The sequence below is a fragment of the Nuphar pumila genome, chromosome 4 (assembly GCF_984573655.1).
Source record: "Nuphar pumila chromosome 4, dmNupPumi1.hap1.1, whole genome shotgun sequence".
Classification (NCBI taxonomy): Eukaryota; Viridiplantae; Streptophyta; class Magnoliopsida; order Nymphaeales; family Nymphaeaceae; genus Nuphar; species Nuphar pumila.
In genome coordinates, this window is record NC_143252.1 from 114,242,655 (window position 1) to 114,262,292 (window position 19,638).

The following is a 19,638-nucleotide window of genomic DNA, read 5'->3' on the forward strand; positions in this document are numbered from 1 at the left end:
ACAGAGGGTGAGAGGAAAGCGAGGTGAGGCTGGTGCAGTCCATAGGCGGAGCTGGGGGGGGGGCAGAACTGGGCTGTAGCCCAGTCCTGCCTCCCGGCCAAGTTAAAAATAAATAAAAAGCCCATTCCTAGCCCAGCCTTGATTCCTTATGAAATAGATTTTATCCATTTTTGTAACCCAGCCCTGGTTGCAGCAAATAGTTTGATTTGTCCATATGAAATAGACTTTTATTAATAATTGTAGCCATTTTTTATTTTATCTCAAAAAAAATTGGGGGGGGGGGGGGGGGCGCTGCCCCCGAACCTGAGGCTATCACACCAATTTTTTTTTTTTGCTACACCCGTGTTTGCCCCCCCCCCTCTCACATGAATCCTAGCTACGCCCCTGGGGCAGTCCGGTGGGGTGGCACCGCAGTGATGCAAGTCGGCTAGTTGGTGCTCACTGGCGTCTGATGGAGGTCCTCATATATAGAGAAGAACTGAATGGGGAAGGGGAGCGCATATGGTTTTTAATGAAACAAACTTAGGTGGGGAGGGGTTTAAATAGAGGGGAGAGGGAACTCAAAGGGTCAACTCCCTTAAAATCGGGCATTCGTCACGGGAGTGCGACGAAGTGGGAGGAGGGTGGCGTGCACTAGGGATGTGATGGGTGACTGATGGAGGTGACAGGCGACATGACACTTTCAGGTTTATATTGGATTTAGATTTTTGTGAGACCCATTTAACATATATTATATTATATATATTTTATTTGGTTCATTTGAGTTCAAGTGGACCCAAATCTTATTTATTTAATTGAGATTCATTTGGATCTTTAAATGGATCCAAAATCACATTTTATTTAGTGGGATTTATTTGGGTTTTCCAATGGATTCAGAATATTTTTTATTTTACAAGAGGGTCTATTTGGGTCTCAAATAGATCTAAATCATATTTTATTTAGTGAAATGCATTTGGGTCTCCGAATGAATCCACAAATATCTTTTTACATAATAAGATCTACTTGAGTTTCCAAATGAATCCAAACTACTAGTGAGATTCATTTGTGTCTTCCAAAATAGATACAAATCTTATTATACTTTATGAGATCTATTTGGGTTCCAAATAGATATAAATCCCTTTAATGTCCAGTTTAAACCTTGATATTGGTCTAAACCTTACCTAGACTTATTTGGGTTGATGAATCACACGAATATTCCTAAAATGTAAATCTAAAGTCTTCAAACTCATAATACATTTGTTTGAATTCAGATTCTCTCTCAAGCCCAAACTCAATGATTCAACATCGTCTTGGGTCCTTCAATTGGATCAAATCTCAAACACATGGGTTGATTAATATGGGTCTTCTCTGAGATTCAGGTCTAGAAAACACTCATGATTTGATTTACCTGGATATAGGTTCCAGACACAAATATTTCTAAAATCTTGTAATTTCTTTAATTAAATATTTAAATAGACTTAATTATCAAATATCTAAAATTCACTGATTTTTATAAAATTCATGATAAAATGATCTTAATTAAATCTGAGATATTATTGATAATTAATTATCAATTAATTATTTATAAAGTATCGAAATAATTATCGTTAAAATCTTAAAAAAATTATAATTATTACAACACCTGGGCAACAATGTCCATACCAACAACAAATTCGAGAGCATCCTTGGATAGAGTGTTTGTAATCCATTATCTCAAAAGTCAATTTGACTTCCTCCAGGATACATAATCAACATTTTCGACATGAACACCATCTATACCAATAAGTTACTGGTCCGGGATATTGGCATTGCTATCAATAAAGCTTTGAAGGTTCGGCTCTGTGCTTGAATTGGTTGTGGAAAACTGGGGTCATCGTCAAACAAAGAACTGAGAGGTTGTCACAGTAGATGGTGGGAGCTTGAAAAATAAAAATACCAAGATCTATGAAGATGAATGTAATCCATGTGATTTAAGAGTGGCAGAAGCTAGAGATCGGTACTCAGCCTTAGTCCGGATCAAGCAACAATAGGTTGCTTCTTCCCACTCCAAGAAACAGTTTCTGTTAGGATAAACTACCGCAAGTAGTGGTGGTTACCCACGATATGGATAACATCCCCACGGAAGATGCTCCTTCCGATAAAGTCACACAGAATGAGGGGGAACAATTACACAAATTGTTTTTACTTTGTGCCTATAAAAGGGGTATCATGAGTGACCCTCAAATATGGTATATACAGAAAATATAGAGGAAAAACAGAAAGGGAAAAGAGGTCGAGAGACTTACCTTTCATCCAGTGTTTTCTCATCCGGTGAGGGAACAAATCCTGCTCATCGACTGCATCCAGCAGCCTGCGCTCGTGTAGGGCAGTAGTCTGGCTAAGGAGAAGCTTTTCCATGTTCAGCCACCACCATCAGCTTTCCTTGCTCCAGCCACCGCCCGCCATCGACCCCAGTCCACCGATGGTAGCATTAGGTACGCCTTCTTTCTATTTATTGTTTATGCGCAGGTTGAACCCAACAATGGGTTATGGGCCTATGCCATGCCTCCGCTGCGCGGGCGATGGCATTTTTTCGACGACTGTTACCATGGGGTGATAGTGTTTTTCTGGCAGAGCGGAGTCACCATGGGGCGACGTTGCTGGCAGTTGACAGCAGGTCACCGTGGGGCGACAAGGTGTCACCGATAGACAGCAACTGTCGCAGTGGGGTGACAGAGTAAAAAAAAAATAGATTGGGTTTTTACTTGTGGTCATCGGGCTGCAGGAATTTTAGCCATCGCCGGGGGCAACCGCGGTTAGTCGTCGAAAAAGGGGGTTGCTTTCGTCGGATTGCCGACATTCATCCGGCAATGTGCAACATAAGGGTTTTTTAAACTTTTTTTTTATTTTTCCCCCTCTACCATCGGGCGAGGTGGGAGGAGTTGTCACCAGAGGCTGTCAGGGCTGATGTTGTTTCCACCGTGAGCAGGTCGGCGATGTGCGTCGCCAGTAGGTGACGTGGGTCACTGCCATCTCCGTCAAGGTCTGTGTGAGGTTTTGCTAGAGCCAGGATCATTGTTGGTGGAGCATTGTCAGCTGAGCTCTGTGAGGGTCACCGATAGATGAGGCGGGTCGCCAGTAGGCGACATCGGTCACCGACAAGCCAAGAGGGTAAACTCGCTTTTGATTTTACAATTTTTGCAAACAGAAACCCTGAGGTTTTCTATTTTTCTGATTTTAACGTAGGAACTGCATCGGTTCCGGGTATGGGTCAGATTCGATTAAAATCGGGTTGGACTCAGATCCGGTTAAAACCGGGTCAGATCCAAATCCGGTTAATATCGGATCTGACCTGGATCTGGTTAGTATCGGGTATGACCTAGATCTGGTTAGTACTGGGTCAGACCCAGATTCAGTTCATTCCGGGTCAGACCCGGATCCAGTAATTACTGGGTCTTACTCGGATCCGATTCATACCGGGTCAGACCTGAATTCGGTTATAACTGGGTTAGACTCGGATCTGGTTCATACCAAGTTAGACCCAGATCCAGTTATAACTGGGTCAGACATGGATCCGGTTGATAACCGGGTCAGACCTGGATCCAGTTATAACTAGATCAAATCCGGATCCAGTAAGAGTTCAGGCACTATTTGGCCTGAACCGGATCAAGGACTAATTCGGCCCTTTTCGGGACTAGTTTGGAGCCATTTTTGACCGGTTCCTTCTAGTTTCTCGTCAGTTCTAAGATGTTAAGACCCTATTTTTGTAAATATTAGAAGATATAGGGATTTTGGCATACGGTTATAGGGTTTTTATGAACTTTTTTTTTACTTGACACCGTTCATAAGGTTCAGAACCGGTTCGGCCCCTTGGATGACCGATTCAGAGCTGTTTCAGATCGGTTTAGAGTATTTTCAGACCAGTTCCTGCTTATGGACTCAGGGTTTTATCCATTTAAACTTGAATTTTGTTATTGTTCATGCATTTATTTGTAATTATGCATGCATAAATGAATGTACAATATTGACATTAAGGATAGTTAGATGATTTAGTGTATTCATGTCACCAAAGTGACTAAATACACTATGTTATCAAAAAATTTCTAGTACTATCATACAGTTTTAGCAAATATAAACATTGTACTTAGATTCATGAAATGATAAACAACCCAAAGGAAATTTTATCAGGTTTAGAATTTAAGTAGGATAAAATAAAGTAAATGTGTCAAAATACATCACACACGTGTATCCAAAGGTACCTTGTGTTGATGGTCTAACTTCACAAGAACCTTAGTTTTATCAAATATGGTCGGTAGGCGAAGTGGTTTCTCATGTTGGAGCTCTTACCAAAATAAGGCTTCAATGACCCCCTACACTCACTTGGAAATAAGCATATTAAGGGCCTTTATTCATTTGCTTTTTCCATTAAGTTTTGTCTCGTACGAATGCCTTTTGATACATGTCTTTTGTCATGCAGTTTCTAGTCCTGTGATTTTAGATGGCTCTAGCTGTATTCCTTTTCTAGATGGATTAAACTTTAGTAATTGGAAAGAGAATGTTCTCTTTATATTAGAGTATATGGATTTAGATATGACCTTAAGGATAGAAGAACCCGCTGTCCTAACTAATCAAAGCACTGTTGAACAAAAGAGTGCTTTTGAGAAGTGAGAGCTTTCGAATAAGCTTAGCCTATTGCTTCTGCAATCTAAGGTGGCTAAGAATATTCAAAGTGTCATCCTGCAATGCAGGACAATAAAAGAATTCCTGAGTGCTATTGAAGCACAATTCGTGAGTTGAAACAAAGCCAGAGCCAGTACCCTGATGTCAAAGCTCATATCTATGAAATATATTGGAGGCAAAAACTTTTAGCAGAACATTTTGGAGATGAGAAACATAGCGTCTCAGCTGAATGACATGAAGCTGACCATTTCCGATTCTTTCTTAGTACATTTAGTTTTAGCGTCCTTACCCTTGAAGTACGAACCTTTCAAAATCTCTTACAACACACATAATGATAAATAAATGTTTAATGAACTTATGTTCAAGTGTGTTGAAGAAGAAGAGAGATTGAAAGGTAAAAAGGTACAGATTGCATATATGGATTCTCATGTACCCAAGATAGGATCAAAGAAGAATGCATTTAAAAAAAATGCTAGGAAAAAACCAGTAAGGGATAAGACTTCCCAAGGCAAGCAATCCAACTATGTTCCTATAAAGTGCTTCTTTTGCAAAAAAAAGGAACACAGGAAGGCAGATTACATAAAGTACAAAAAGTTGTTGGAAAAAAAAAGTTATCTGTCATTTGTTTCTCATGAATGTAATTCATTACAAATTCCTAAAAATAGTTGATGGATTGATTCTGATGCTACTGTTCATATTTTCAACTGTCTATAGTTGTTTCTGAGCAAAATAGAACCAAGAATGCATGAGAAGAGCATCTATTCGGAAAATAAGATGTGTTCCCATGTGAAGGGTGTTAGGACCTGCAGGATTACTTTAGATACAGGCGTAAATTTGGATCTTCATAATGTCTTTTATGTTCCATCATACAGTAGAAACTTAATTTCAATTTCAAGATTGGATAAATTTGGATATTGCTTTAAATTTAAAAATTCCAAGTTATTCATATACAAAAATTTATTTAAAATTGGTTCTGTATTAGTTTATGATGGTTTGTACAAATTAAACGTGAAGATCCAAACTTAGGAGTCTTTGACTTTTGAATACGCATTGGTTGAGAATAAACATAGCATGATTAATGATAAATCCTACATGCTTTGGCATCGAAGGTTGAGTCATATTTCTGAAAAGAGAATAAAGAGACTCGCAAATGAAGGGATCTTGAAATCTCTAGATTTTACCAACAATGACCTGTGTGTTGATTGCATAAAGACTAAGCATACGAATACATATAAAGAGGGTGCCAAACGTAGTAGTGAGATATTAGAGATAGTTCATACAGATGTATATGAATCGTTATACAAGCGAAAAATATTTTGCCACCTTTATTGATGACTATTCACGGTATATGTATCTCTACCTGGTCTTTGAAAAATCTAATATTTTTCAGATATTCAAGGAATTTAAGAAAGAAGTAGAGAAACAAACCGATAAAGTTATTAAAATAGTCAGGTCTAATAGAGGTGACAAATATTGTGGTAGGTTTACTGAGATGGGGCAAAGAGAAGGACTATTAACATGATTTTTAAAAGAGGAAGGTATTGTGCGTCAGTATACAATGCTTGATAGTGCCAACCAGAATAGTGTAGCTGAAAAGAGAAATTGTACACTTAAAAAATAGTTAGGGCCATGTTGAATTATTCAACATTTTCCATGAAGTTGTGGGGTGAAGCCTTAAGAACAACTATGCATATTTTAAATAAGGTACCTACAAAATATGTACCTAAAACTCTCTACGAGTTGTGGACAGGTAAGAAACCATCTTTGTCTTATATGCTCATATGGGGATGTCCTGTAGAGGCTAAGTTGTATAAGCCTCATATTAAAGTCTTTGATCCAAGAATAACCAGTGAATATTTCATTGGTTATCTAGAAAGATCAAAAGGATACGAGTTTTTTTGCCCATCTCACTCACCACAGATTGTTGAAACGAATAAGGCAAAATTCTTATAAGATGGTTCAGTAGGATTAAGTGCACTTTAAAACCTTGGTTTGGAGAAAATATATGATCCAGTTTTACCACCTGTTAAAGAAAACACTAAAAGATACCACATTATTATCCTTAATGATGATATGGTTGATCACCCGGTTGTTGATGCACAAATCCAAAGTGAACCTATTGTGGACAATGCAGAAAAACACAAACAAGATGATCAGGTTCAATCTGAGCCTGAAGAATGACCTGTTTGGAGATCCACAAGAATTAGAAAATCTGCCATACATACAGATTATGTGGTGTATATTCAGGAGCCTGATGATTTCATAGATATAGATGATGACCCGTTGATCTTTATGGAAGCTGTGGAAAGCAAACAATCTTCATATTGGATAGAGGCTATGAAAGAAGAATTAAACTCTATGGCTAAGAATCAAGTGTGAGATCTTATCGAGTTACCTAGGGAGTAAAACCCGTAAGGTGTAAATGAATCTTTAAAACAAAAAAGGACTACAAAGGTAACATAGAGAGACATAAGGTAAGATTGGTTGCTAAAGGGTTCACCCAGATGGAGGGCATTGGCTATAATGAAATATTTTCTCTTGTCTCAACTAAAGAGTCAATGAGAATAATTTTGGCCCTCGTAGCTCATTATGACTTGGAGCTAGATCAGATGGATGTGAAAACAACATTCCTCAACGAGGATCTAAATGAAGAGGTATACATGGATCAACCTCTTGGTTTATCTGAAAATGATCGTCTGGTTTGCAAGCTTAATAAATCTATATATGGACTTAAACAGACTTCCCGACAGTGGTATATTAAAATTTTCCAAGTCATTATGACTTTTGGGTTTATAGAAAACATTATTGATCAATGTATATACCTTAAGAAAAGTAGGAGTAAGTTCATTATATTGATGTTGTATGTGGATGACATTTTGCTTGCAACCAACAATATAAAGTTACTTTCAGAGACAAAACAATTTCTTGTATCATATTTTGATATGAAAGATATGGGTGAGGGTGCTTATGTACTTGGCATAGAGATTCGTTGAGACAAAGCAAAAGATTTTTTAGGCCTCTCCGAAAGATTCTATTTAAATAAGGTGTTAAAGTGATATGGGATGAAGAATTGTTCTCTTAGTTCAACACCCATATCAAAAGGTGATATGTTGAGCCTAAAAAATAGTCCATAGGACAATGTTGACAAAGCATAGATGAGTGCTTATCCATATGCATCAGTTGTTGGCAGCTTGCAATACGCGCAGACTTATTCTCGTCTAGATGTCTCTTTTGCAGTAGGCGTACTTGGCAGATTTCAGTCTAACCCAAACATACCCCATTGGAACGCTGCCAAGAAAGTCTTGCGATATTTGTAAGGGACAAAAGACTATATATTGACGTATCATAAAGTTGATCACCTCGAGGTCATTGGCTACTCAGATGCAAACTTAGGAGGATGCCTTGATAGTAGAAAGTCTACTACTGGGTACGTCTTCTTACTTGCTGGGGCACGATCTCTTGGAGGAGTGGGAAACAGATGACCACTGTTGCTCACACCATGGAGGCAGAATTCATAGCATTATACGAGACTATGTTGCAGGCCATATGGTTGAAGAACTTCATATCACAGTTAAAGGTGGTTGATTCTATTGAGAAGCCACTGAAGGTCTACTGTGATAATGAAGTTGTAGTGTCTTTTTCAAACAACAACAAAAGTACTACGTCATGCAAGCATATGAAGCTAAAGTATTTTGTTGATAAAGAAATGACAGAGAATCATCTAGTGCATATTATCAATATGGGTACCAAAGAGATGATTGTTGATCCTCTTACTAAAGGGCTAGCACCGGGATTATATTCCGAACATATATTGAGGATGACTTGTAAAACTCTTTTTGACATATGCATATGAATAAAGTGATCATATTCAGTTCATTGATTCTCGTTATTACTTGTTTGTTGTTAATCTCATAAGGATTAGAGGTTCAACTAAGGATATACAGAATAGATAATAAATGTCAATCTATTCATCATGTCATTCCCATAAAGTTTTCTGGTTAAGGGTTTATCATCGAAACAAGTAGAAGAATGTTGGGATAAACAACCGCAAGTAGTGGTGGTTACCAACGATGTGGATAACATCGCCACGAAAGATGCTCTTTTTGATAAACTCACACAGAATCAGGGGGAACGGTTACACAAACTATTCTCACTCTGTGCCTATAAAAGGGGTATCATGAGCGACCCCCAAATACGACATATACAAAAATATACACTAAAAATATAGAGGAAAAACAAAAAGAGAAAAGAGGTCGAAAGCCTTACCTTTTCATTCAATGTTTTTCCATCTGGTGAGGGAACAAATCCTGCTCACTGACTGCATCCAGCAGCCTGTCAGCGCTCGTGAAGGGCAACAGTCTGGCTGAGGAGAAGCTTTTCCCTGTTTAACCGCCACCAGCATCATCTCTTGCTCCAACCACTGCCCGCCATCTACCTCGGTTCACCGATAGTGGCATCAGGTATGCCTTCTTTCTGTTTATTGTTTATGCGCATGCTGACAGTTTCCACCTAGATAAATAAAAAACCGGTAGTAGAAAACAAAGAGGAGGAGGTAGGCGGTGTTGGGCAGCCTGCCTCCCTTCAAAAAGCTTTGTAGGAAGAAGAACCAGAAAAAGATGGTGGTGGTGATCCTCACCACCACCTTGAGTTTTGGCAATCACCGGAAGAAAAGAAATGAGGCCATTGTTGGGGCTTGTGGCTCCCAATCAGACGCGAGAGAGGAGGGAATGGTGGTGCCATACGAGGTGCTGGTGTTGGCGCTAACAGATGGTGGTTCTCACCATCTCTGGCAGCCATAAGGGAAGTTGAGGTCGTTGTCTCCGATGACCCTTCAAAAATAAGACAAAGAGAGACAATAACACAGGATTGGTGGGTGGTGTCATGGAGCAAGCATACAAAGGGCGAGGGGAACGCGACGTGAGGCTGGGGTAGTCCGGTGGGTGGTCACAGCGGTGGCCCGGTGGGGTGGCACCATAGTGATGTAGGTCAGCCAGTTGATGCTCCCTGGTATCTGGTGGAGGTCCTCATATGTAGAGAGGAACTAAATGGGGAAGGGGCGTGCATATGATTTTTAATGAAACAAACTTAGGTCGGGAGGGGTTTAAATAGAGGGGAGAGGGAGGTCAAAGGGCCAACTCCCTTGGAACCGGGCATCCGGCAGGGGAGTGCAACGAAGTGAGAGGAGGGTGGCGTGCAACTGGGATGTGATGGGTGATGACGGGCCATAGGACAGGTTTGGGTTTTGGGTTTATGTTGAATTTGGATTTTGGTGTGACTCAAAATCCAAATTCAACCAATATTATATATATATATATATATATATATATATATATATATATACATTCTATTTGGCTCATTTGGGTCCAAATGGATCCAAATCTTATTTATTTAAGTGAGATTCATTTGAATCTTCAAATGAATCTAAAATCCCATTTTACTTAGTGGGATTCATTTGGGTTTTTAAATAGATCCAAAATATTTTTTATTTTAGAGGGAGGTCTATTTGGATCTCAAATGGATCTAAATCTTATTTTCTTTAGTGGGATACCTTTTTACATAGTGGGATCCATTTGGTTTTACAAATGAATCTAAACTACTAGTGTGATCCATTTGAATCATTCAAAATTGATCCAAATCTTATTATACTTTATGAGATTCATGTGGTTTTCAAATAGATCCAAATCTCTTCAATGTCTGGTTTAAATCCTGATATGGGTCTAAACCCTACCCAAACTCATTTGGGTTGATCTGAATCATACGAAGATCCATAAAAAGTGGATTCAGAGTCTTCAAACTCACAATAAATTTGTTTGAGTTCGGATTCTCAATCAGGTTCAAACCTAATGATTCAACGTCGAATTGGGTCCTCCAACTGTATCCAATCTCGAACACATGGGTTTATTAATTTGGGTCTTCTCCAAGATTCAGGTCTAAAAAATACTCATGATTTGATTTACCTGGATCTGGGATATAGACCCAAATATTTCTAAAACCTTATAATTTCTTCAATTAAATGTTTAAATAAACTTAATTATCAAATATTTGAAATTCATCAATTTTAATAAAATCAATGATCAAATGTTCTTAATTAAATTTGAGATATTATCGATAAATAATCATAAATTAATTATCCAAAAAGTATTTGAATAATTCCCATTAAAATCCCAACAAAATTTGCAAGTATTACAACACGTGGGCAATAATATCCATACCACCAACAAATTAATTAGAGAACATCCTCTGATAGAGTGTCTATAATATATCCTCTGAAAAGTCAATCCGACTTTCTACAAGCGATGTAATCAATAATTTCTATACAAACACCATCAATACCGATAAGGTACTGATCGGGATATTGACATTGATATCAATAAATCTTTTTAAGGTCTTGGCTCTCAATCTGCCCCAAAAAGTTGTGTCCTTCACCCTAGGTAATTTGTATGGGTGAATTTCATTGAAACTAAATTGACAACATTGAGAGTTGCAGGATAAGAAAATTAACTTAAGAGCTAAAGATGAAGATGATGTGGAAGCCATAGTAGACTTGTAAAGAGATATCGCATCTTCTGCTCTGATACCATAAACCATTTAAGAGATCACCAACTTTGATAAGGTAGGATCTCACCATTAGGTAAGTCTCCCACATTATGTAGTTTTATATTTCCTTGAGATAAGGTGAGATCTCCCACATTAGGGAGGGGCGAAGCAGGTTATATGTTACCCCCCGAACAAGGCATCTCATGATCGGGGGTCCCAAAAAACACCACGTATATAAGCATTTGCGTCTCGTATCCCCATGTTTGTCAGCATCACTTAGTGTTGGAGTTTGATGCGATTGCAAAGACTTAAGTACCCTTTCCTCCATTGGTGCCAAAAAAAATGACGATTCTAGAAAAAGGAGTCGTTGCAAAGACTTAAGTACCCTGAAAATGGTTATTTATGACCCAGTCCCTGCATTGTAGGATCATCCGAGAAAGGAATCCCCCTTGGAAAAGGCCATGAACATCAATCCTCTATCTTTCTCCCTTCTCTTTAAGCTTCTGTGCACATCCAACAGACGATCCTACACTGCTCCATCAATCACCGACTGACCTGCACACTGGTTGTAGCATTGTTCAACTTGATGAGTTGTGGAGCTTGATTCAGAGTTTTTGCCCATACAGGAGGGAGGTTTGGGGGCTCCTCCCATCGTGGGTAGCATAGTTTTTGCCCTTACAGGAGAGGGATTTGGAGGCTCTTCCTAGTGTGGGTAGCATCATTCAACTTGATGAGTTGTGAAGCCTGATTCAGAGTTTTTGCCCTTACAGGAAGGGAGTTTGGGGGCTCTTCCCAGCGTGTGTAACATAGTTTTTTCCCTTACAGGAGGGGGGTTTGGGGGCTCTTTTCAGCGTGGGTAACATAGTTTTTGCCCTTACAGGAGGGGGGTTTGGGGGCTCTTCCCAGTGTGAGTAACATTGTTTTTACCCTTACAGGAGGAGGGTTTGGGAGCTCTTCCCAACGTGGGTAGCATCATTCAACTTGATGAGTTGTGAAGCCTAATTTAGAGTTTTTGCCCTTACAGGAGGGGGGTTTGGGGGCTCTTCTCAGCGTGGGTAGCATAGTTTTTGCTCTTACAGGAGGGGGGTTTAGGGGCTCTTCCCAACGTGGGTAGCATCATTCAATTTAATGAGTTATGGAGCTTGATTCAGAGTTTTTGCCCTTACAGGAGGGGGGTCCGAGGACTCTCCCCAGCGCGGGTCCCGCTGCGTGGTCAGCGGGCGGGGTCCAGGGGGGCCGCCCTTGGAGGGAGGCTTGGGGGGGGGGGGGGGGCAGTGCCCCGCAGACCAATTTTTTGGGGGCCTTTATATGATCTCTTTTATAAATCGCTACTCTTTTATCTGATTTTCATTATAAATCGCTATGGTGAGACTCGCCAACACTATAATTCGCTGTGGGGCTCGTTGGAGACCCCAAAACACTATAAATCGTTGTAGGAGACCCGACAACACCACAAATCGTTCTTGGAAGACCGAACAACACTATAAATCATCGTGGGGCTCGTTGGAGACCCGAAAACACAACAAATCATAAATCGCTACTCTATGATCTGATTTCTATTGTAAATCACTACTCTATGGTCTGATTTCTACTGTAAATTGCTACTCTCTAATCTGATTTCTACTGTAAATCATTACTCTTTGATCTGATTTACAGTAAAAATTAGATTATAGAGTAGCGATTTGCAGTAGAAATCAGACCATAGATTAGCGATTTACAATAAAAATCAGATTAGAGAGTAGCGATTTATGATTTGTTGTGTTTTCGGGTCTCCAACGAGCCCCACGATGATTTATAGTGTTGTTTGGTCTTCCAACAACGATTTGTGGTGTTGTCAGGTCTCCCTACAACGATTTGTAGTGTTTTCGGGTCTTCAACGAGACCCACCACGATTTATAGTGTTAACGAATCTCACCATAGCGGGACCCGCGTCGGGGGGAGCCCCCGGACCCCCTCCTGTAAGGGCAAAAACTCTGAATCAGGCTCCACAACTCATCAAATTGAATGATGCTACCCACGCTGGGAAGAGCCCCAAACCCCCCTCCTGTAAGGGCTAAAACTATGCTACCCACGCTGGGAAGAGCCCCCAACCCCCCTGTAAGGGCTAAAACTATGCTACCCACGCTGAGAAGAGCCCCCAAACCCCCCTCCTGTAAGAGCAAAAACTCTGAATCAGGCTTCACAACTCATCAAGTTGAATGATGCTACCCACGCTGGGAAGAGCCTCCAAACCTCCCTCCTGTAAGGGTAAAAACTATGCTACCCACGATGGAAGGAACCCCCAAACCCCCCTCCTGTAAGGGCAAAAACTATGCTACCCACGGTAGAAAGAGCCCCCAAACCCCCCTCCTATAAGGGCAAAAACTCTGAATCAGGCTCCACAACTCATCAAGTTGAACGATGCTATAGTTAGTGTGCAGGTCAGTCAGTGTTTGATGGAGCAATGTAGGATCGTCTGCTGGATGTGCACAGAAGCAGCAAGAGAAGAGAGAGAGTGAGAGTGAAAGGGTTTTACAGTGTTTTACGAAGAAGGAAGAAGAAGAAGATGATGATGAAAAGTTCAAACAGACATTTTTGATGGATCAGGTTCGTTAAGCCGGATCACCATCGGATCGCCGGCTCACCATCATTTCGCCCGATCACCATCGGCGAAACGATTAAGGTTCGTTTCACTGTGTAGACTTTGAAGAGTCAACATCATCCTCGACTTTCTGGTTGAAGGACATGTTTATCCTTTTTTTGAATCATTTGTTTTTCTTTTTTGAATGAAAGGCATTTTTTGTCATTTTCTCAAACCGTCGTTTTATGACAAGAATAGCAAAAAAGGGTACTTAAGTCATTGCAACTGCACCAGACTCCAATGCTAAGTGACGTCAACATACACGGGAATACGAGCCCCATGTGCTTATATACGTGATGCTCATTCAGACCCCCGAACACAGACGTGAGATTCAGTGAATCATGGGGGGAGAGCATACACCACCCTCTCGGTTTTTATCCTCACGCCCTTGGGATTAGTTAAGAATCTCAACATTAGGTAAATCTTCATTAGGCAGGTTTCCATCGTGTGTGATAAGGGACTAAGAGTCGTTGCATGTGGAACTAGATCTGGAGCAGGAGCTGGTGATACTGATAATATCAACATGGACAAATAGCATTTAACGGGCACAAAAATCGGTCTACATCGACCGTTGGACTCCTCGGCAAATCGTGATTAATCGTTATAATAAAAAATCAGGATCAATCTGCAAAAAAAAAAAATCGTCATTCACATTTTTACAGACAAAAAAAGAAAACCTAAATCTAAAATCATAAATTCCAAAATAATTTTTTTTAAATCTTAAAAAAATGACAGAATATTTTCAATAACATTTTAATAAATTTGCAAGAGAGAGAAGAAGAGGAACACAATAAATTGTCAATCTTATTCAATTGTATAGTTCAATAATAATGAAGCTTAGTAACAAATCAAAAATATTAGAAATTAGAACGACCGAAAGCCACCTCTCATTCGTGAGCTCATTGATGGAAAATACCTCCGGTGTTTCTTGCCCCAGGGAATGCCACCAGTGTTATCAGTTATTTTTTAATAAATGTAAAATATAGCTTAAAATTAATTTTTTAATATTACTTTAATGGTTTTAACATGTATATGACATGTAATATTTTTTAATTATTTTTTTGCCGAATCAGAATGATTCAGTTGAAGAATCGGTATCGGCAGATTCACCTGAATAGTTGGCCAAACGATACAGGTCTGATTCCGATACTGTCAACATTGGGATACACCTATCTTACGTCTCAGCAGCAATAGACATGATCTCGTGGGTTTCGAACTCGTGACGTCCCCTCAGCTTGGTGACATTTATGAAGCGTGGAGTACTCTCGTGAGAGATAAACAAACGTCATCGGTGAGTTTGATTATAGGGGGCAAAAGTGTCGATCGTGTCGGCGGGTGATTCGTTGCTCGTGTCCTTTTCAGTCGATGAGATCCCTCGTCTCTTTGAGAAAATTGTTTTTGCTCGCGCGTCAGCGTCACCGACACTCGGACGATTGAGACGTTTGGGATTGTTCGAATCGTTCAAGTCATGCGAAATCCCCATAATGCCCTCGTCTGCTCGACCTCACCTGATCACTGGGGATGGCAGTGGACCGGGGGAAAGCGGGGCCCCGCCCCGTTTGGACCGGGGATGAAGGGAATGAAACGGGGATGGAGGCGGGGGTGGAGGATAAAATCCATCCCCGCCGCGGAGGCGGGGCGGGGGTGGAGGATAAAATTTTGAGGCGGGGCGGGGGTGGAAACCTTGTCCCCCGCCCCGCCCTGCCCCACTGCCATCCCTACTGCTCACCGGATCAACCACCGTCGGCTGATAATGAGTTAGGATTCACTTTATATGGATTCATATCCAGGATCCAGATCCATATTACATAGCAGAGGCCATCAGTCGCTTGGATATCAGATCTAACTGCTGATCGCAGTCTCGGGTTTGGACCAGACTTCATGCATCAGGGTTTAATCATATAGAGGACGTGGAGCTTGAAATATAGAACCAAGATCCGAGCATGCGTGTCTGATCCCAAGGAGTCTTGGGCTCGAATCTCACCGAGTCCTACCGTACTGATGGTAGGGCTGCAAATGGATCGGAAACTAGACTGGCCATGATTGATCTGAATCAAATCTGAATTTTGTGTAGCTGATCCAAATACGGGTCCTAAACTAAAATTGAATCTGGATCCAAACTATATGCAGTAATACTCGGCCCAGTAAAAACATATAAAAAACATGCTTCTTACATGTGAAAAAAAAATGCATTCGGATTGGATTTTAGTCTGAATCTGGATCTGATCTAACATGGAACACTGATTCAAATCCAAAATTATCTGATTAAGCGAATTTGAGTTAAATCCAGAACACGTACGGCAATATCTCATGGGATCCAAATATCGGTCCAGTTAAAATGGATACAGCGACAGTTCATGCGAGCTTGAAGCCAACCAAGAAGGACTTGAGAGTGCCTTCGACGTTTGCCTTGGTGGATCCATACCGACCCCATTCTCATTTTTACTTACCCGATCCAGATCAGGCTACCCTAATCGGATCCGAGTGGGTAAATTAGGTATTTTTTTAGAGAAGAGTGGGTAAATTATTACGCGTTAATCTTATCTCGACCTCATTAATTATTTAATTTCACGATTAATCGATGATGACGTCAATGTGCAAAACCTTACCCTTCGCCCTTTGGCGATGGGATCGAGGGGGCCACGCCCGATTAGATCGCCGAGGAATTCGGCATCTCTAAATGGGCGTGAACGTCATAACTGCATCACCAAGAGGGTAGCCCCCCCCCCCCTCCTTGGAGTGGGCCCCGCTAGGGTGTGGGATCCAGTATGCACAGGTATGACCTGGCAGTTTTTTCTGTAGGACCTACTCTACCTTGTTCCGACCCCGAACGAATGGAATGGATCCCAACTTAGACAAGGAATATATATATTTATATTGAAAAGGAAGCTGGGTTTAGGTATTCATGTCAGTTGTGCAACTGTACCTTTGGGTTTTGAACATGCAATGTCCCAATACAAGGTGACATGAACTAGCTGCTCCTACCAAACAAGCGCTGCTCCTACCAAACAAGCGGAGCCCCGTTGGTCATAGAGAAAATAATTCCTCTATTTAAAATGGCAAATAAAATTTTCATTTTTTTTTAGCTATAATCAGTTGATCACACTTAGAAGTCGGGGCTGATAAATGAGCCGATCAAGTAAAAGTTGAGGTATTCAAGCAGTGGCGTAGTTAGGATTGATGTGAGGGGTGGGCAAACAAGGGTGTAGCAAAAAAAAAAAATTTTTTTGAGATAAAATAAAAAATGGCTACAATTATTAATAAAAATCTATTTTATATGGACAAATCAAACTATTTGCTGCAGTCAGGGGCTAGGATTGGGCTTTAAAAAAAAATTAAATGTTTCGGGAGGCGGGACTGGGCTCACAAGCTCCACCCCTGACCACCAAGATTGGCTGTAGAACCCATAAAAAGCTTTAAGCTAAAAAATGAATACATTTTTTATGACATCGATGATGACCAACATGCACCATATGCAGAATTCAAGCAAAAAGAGTATAAAAATGTCTGTTAGACAAAAAACACAAACGCCCAATTATTAAAATCTGTCAATGGCCACAGTTACTCACTACAAGAATCTTAGACAATCGAGAACAAGCAATTCACTCACACCAACTATCTGGTAGATAAAGATACACTATCTGTTGCCTTTGTTACATTGATAGACATCCATAACTTGTTTTAGCAGCAGGCACAAAAAGAGAGTCCTATGCATGCACGATGACCAAGAAAGGATCGCAAGATTGACTCTTCTAATGAGGTTGCGCCCAAAAAGGAGGAAAGAAACTAGACCCACGTTTGTGCCCCAAAAAGAAAGGACCAAGAACCAAATTGAAGGGTTGGCCTGTATTGCTCCTGTAGAATGGATAACTAAATACTGTATCACCAGAGCCACTGAACATGAACAAAACCCACCTTCAAATTTAGGAGATAAGAGAGTCTTCTTCAAACTGCTAGCAATGGTTGCCAGAGATTGGCGAAGGTCCGACTGACTGCGACATCGGTGCCTCGCGTCGCCGGAGATTGCAACATAGAGGAAGAAGCTCGGAGGGGGACACCGCCACCGCGGGTTCACCGAAGGGAGGCCGGCATCACTGCAGAGCACAGGGGTTGCCGGCGAATGGGGTTGCCGCCTTGCCTGTGACAGAAGGGGAACGCCGGAACGGAGGGGCAGAGCTTTAAAAAGCTGGCGAGGGTTTTACCTCTCGCCCCTTTTGGCAGGCTTTAGACTCATCGAGAGCCCGAGTCCCGATCGACTCGGTTTCACGAGTCCCGATTCAACTCGGTTTCTCGAGTCATGAGTCGACTCGGTTTCAAATTTTAGGGTGGGAGGCCGCCCACCCATGCCCACCCCTGGCTCCGCCACTGTATTCAAGCTTGGCATGTTCATGTAGCAAGTCAAGCCAAACTTGAGTTCATCATGAGTTAGAGTTAAACGAGCCAACTTCAAGCTAGCGCATCTGCAAAAGTGATACATTGTTTCAAAGTTGAAAGCAATAGGTTCTGAGCTCTAGATCTCTTGAGGCCAATGTTGGCCGTATTAGTATCATCTTTGTATCGTTTGGCCAACAATTCAGGTGAATTGGCCGATTCTGATACTCAAGTAAATCATTTTAAATTGGCCAAAAAATAATTAAAAATATTATTTGTCAATCAAAATATAACACGTGTTAAAGCTATTAAAACAATAATTTTAAGTATTTTTATTTATTAAAAAATAATCTATTCAAAAGTAAAGTCGTATCAATTTTCTGCTCGTATAGGCCTGTGGATACACACCGATACTGACAACATTGGTTGAGGCAAGCTAAAATTGGCTTATTCACACGTACATACACACACGTACAAACAAAACATTGTTTTAAAGCTAAAAGCAATAGGATATGAACTTTAAACTTGTTGCATGTGATCCAAATACCTAATCCATTCATATTATGTTACGATATATAATGAAATATATATTACTTTAATGGTTTTAACATGTACATGACACGTAATATTTTTTAATTATTTTTTGCCAATTCAGAATGATTCACTTGAGAATCGGTATCGGCCGATTCACCTAAATGCGTTGGCCAAACGACTCAGGGCTACACCGATACTGACAACATTGCCGTCGAGCCATACTCAAAGATGATGTCAGCCAATGGTGGTGAAAAAAAAGGAGGGTAGGGGTGGGGGACAAGGTCTCCACCTCCGCCCTGTTTCAAAATCCTGCCCTCCATTCCCATTTAATGTCCTTCATCCCCAGTCCAAACAAGACTAAGCAGGGTGGCGGCCCCATTTCACTTCAATCCATTGATATCCCTAAAGAAGGATTGGAAACGGGATGGGGCAAGGCCAGGATTCAAACTAAAAGCAAAGTTCATCCCTGCCTCCATCCCCCACACCGGTTTGTATTTTAACCTTCATCCCTGGTCCAAATAAGGCGAGGCGGGGCAGGGGCCCAGTTTACCCTGATCCACTGCTATGGCTGCTTCTTTCGGGTGCTAAAAGGCCAAAAGGAGAGGAAATTTGTTGACGCCTTCCAAGGCAATTAAAAGGATTCTCAGGGATCAACGTTTTTTTCTTAGGAAACCGTGGGTGCACTAATTAGCTAATTAAGTGCATTTAGAATTAATCGCCGTGTTTTTGGAGAGGAATCGGCGCTTCTCCACGGTTCTGTTCGCAGTGGGGGTTGGAAGATCACGTCGTCCGTGTGATTTCGTGGCGGAACACTAATTTCCTTCGCTAAGAATTAAAAGAAAAAACGCGGGATTTTGTTGCCTTTCCCCGCCTTTTTGGGCAACCGCGCCTAAAGTCACACGGTGAAACCTTTATCGGGAAATTGCCCTCGTGATGTG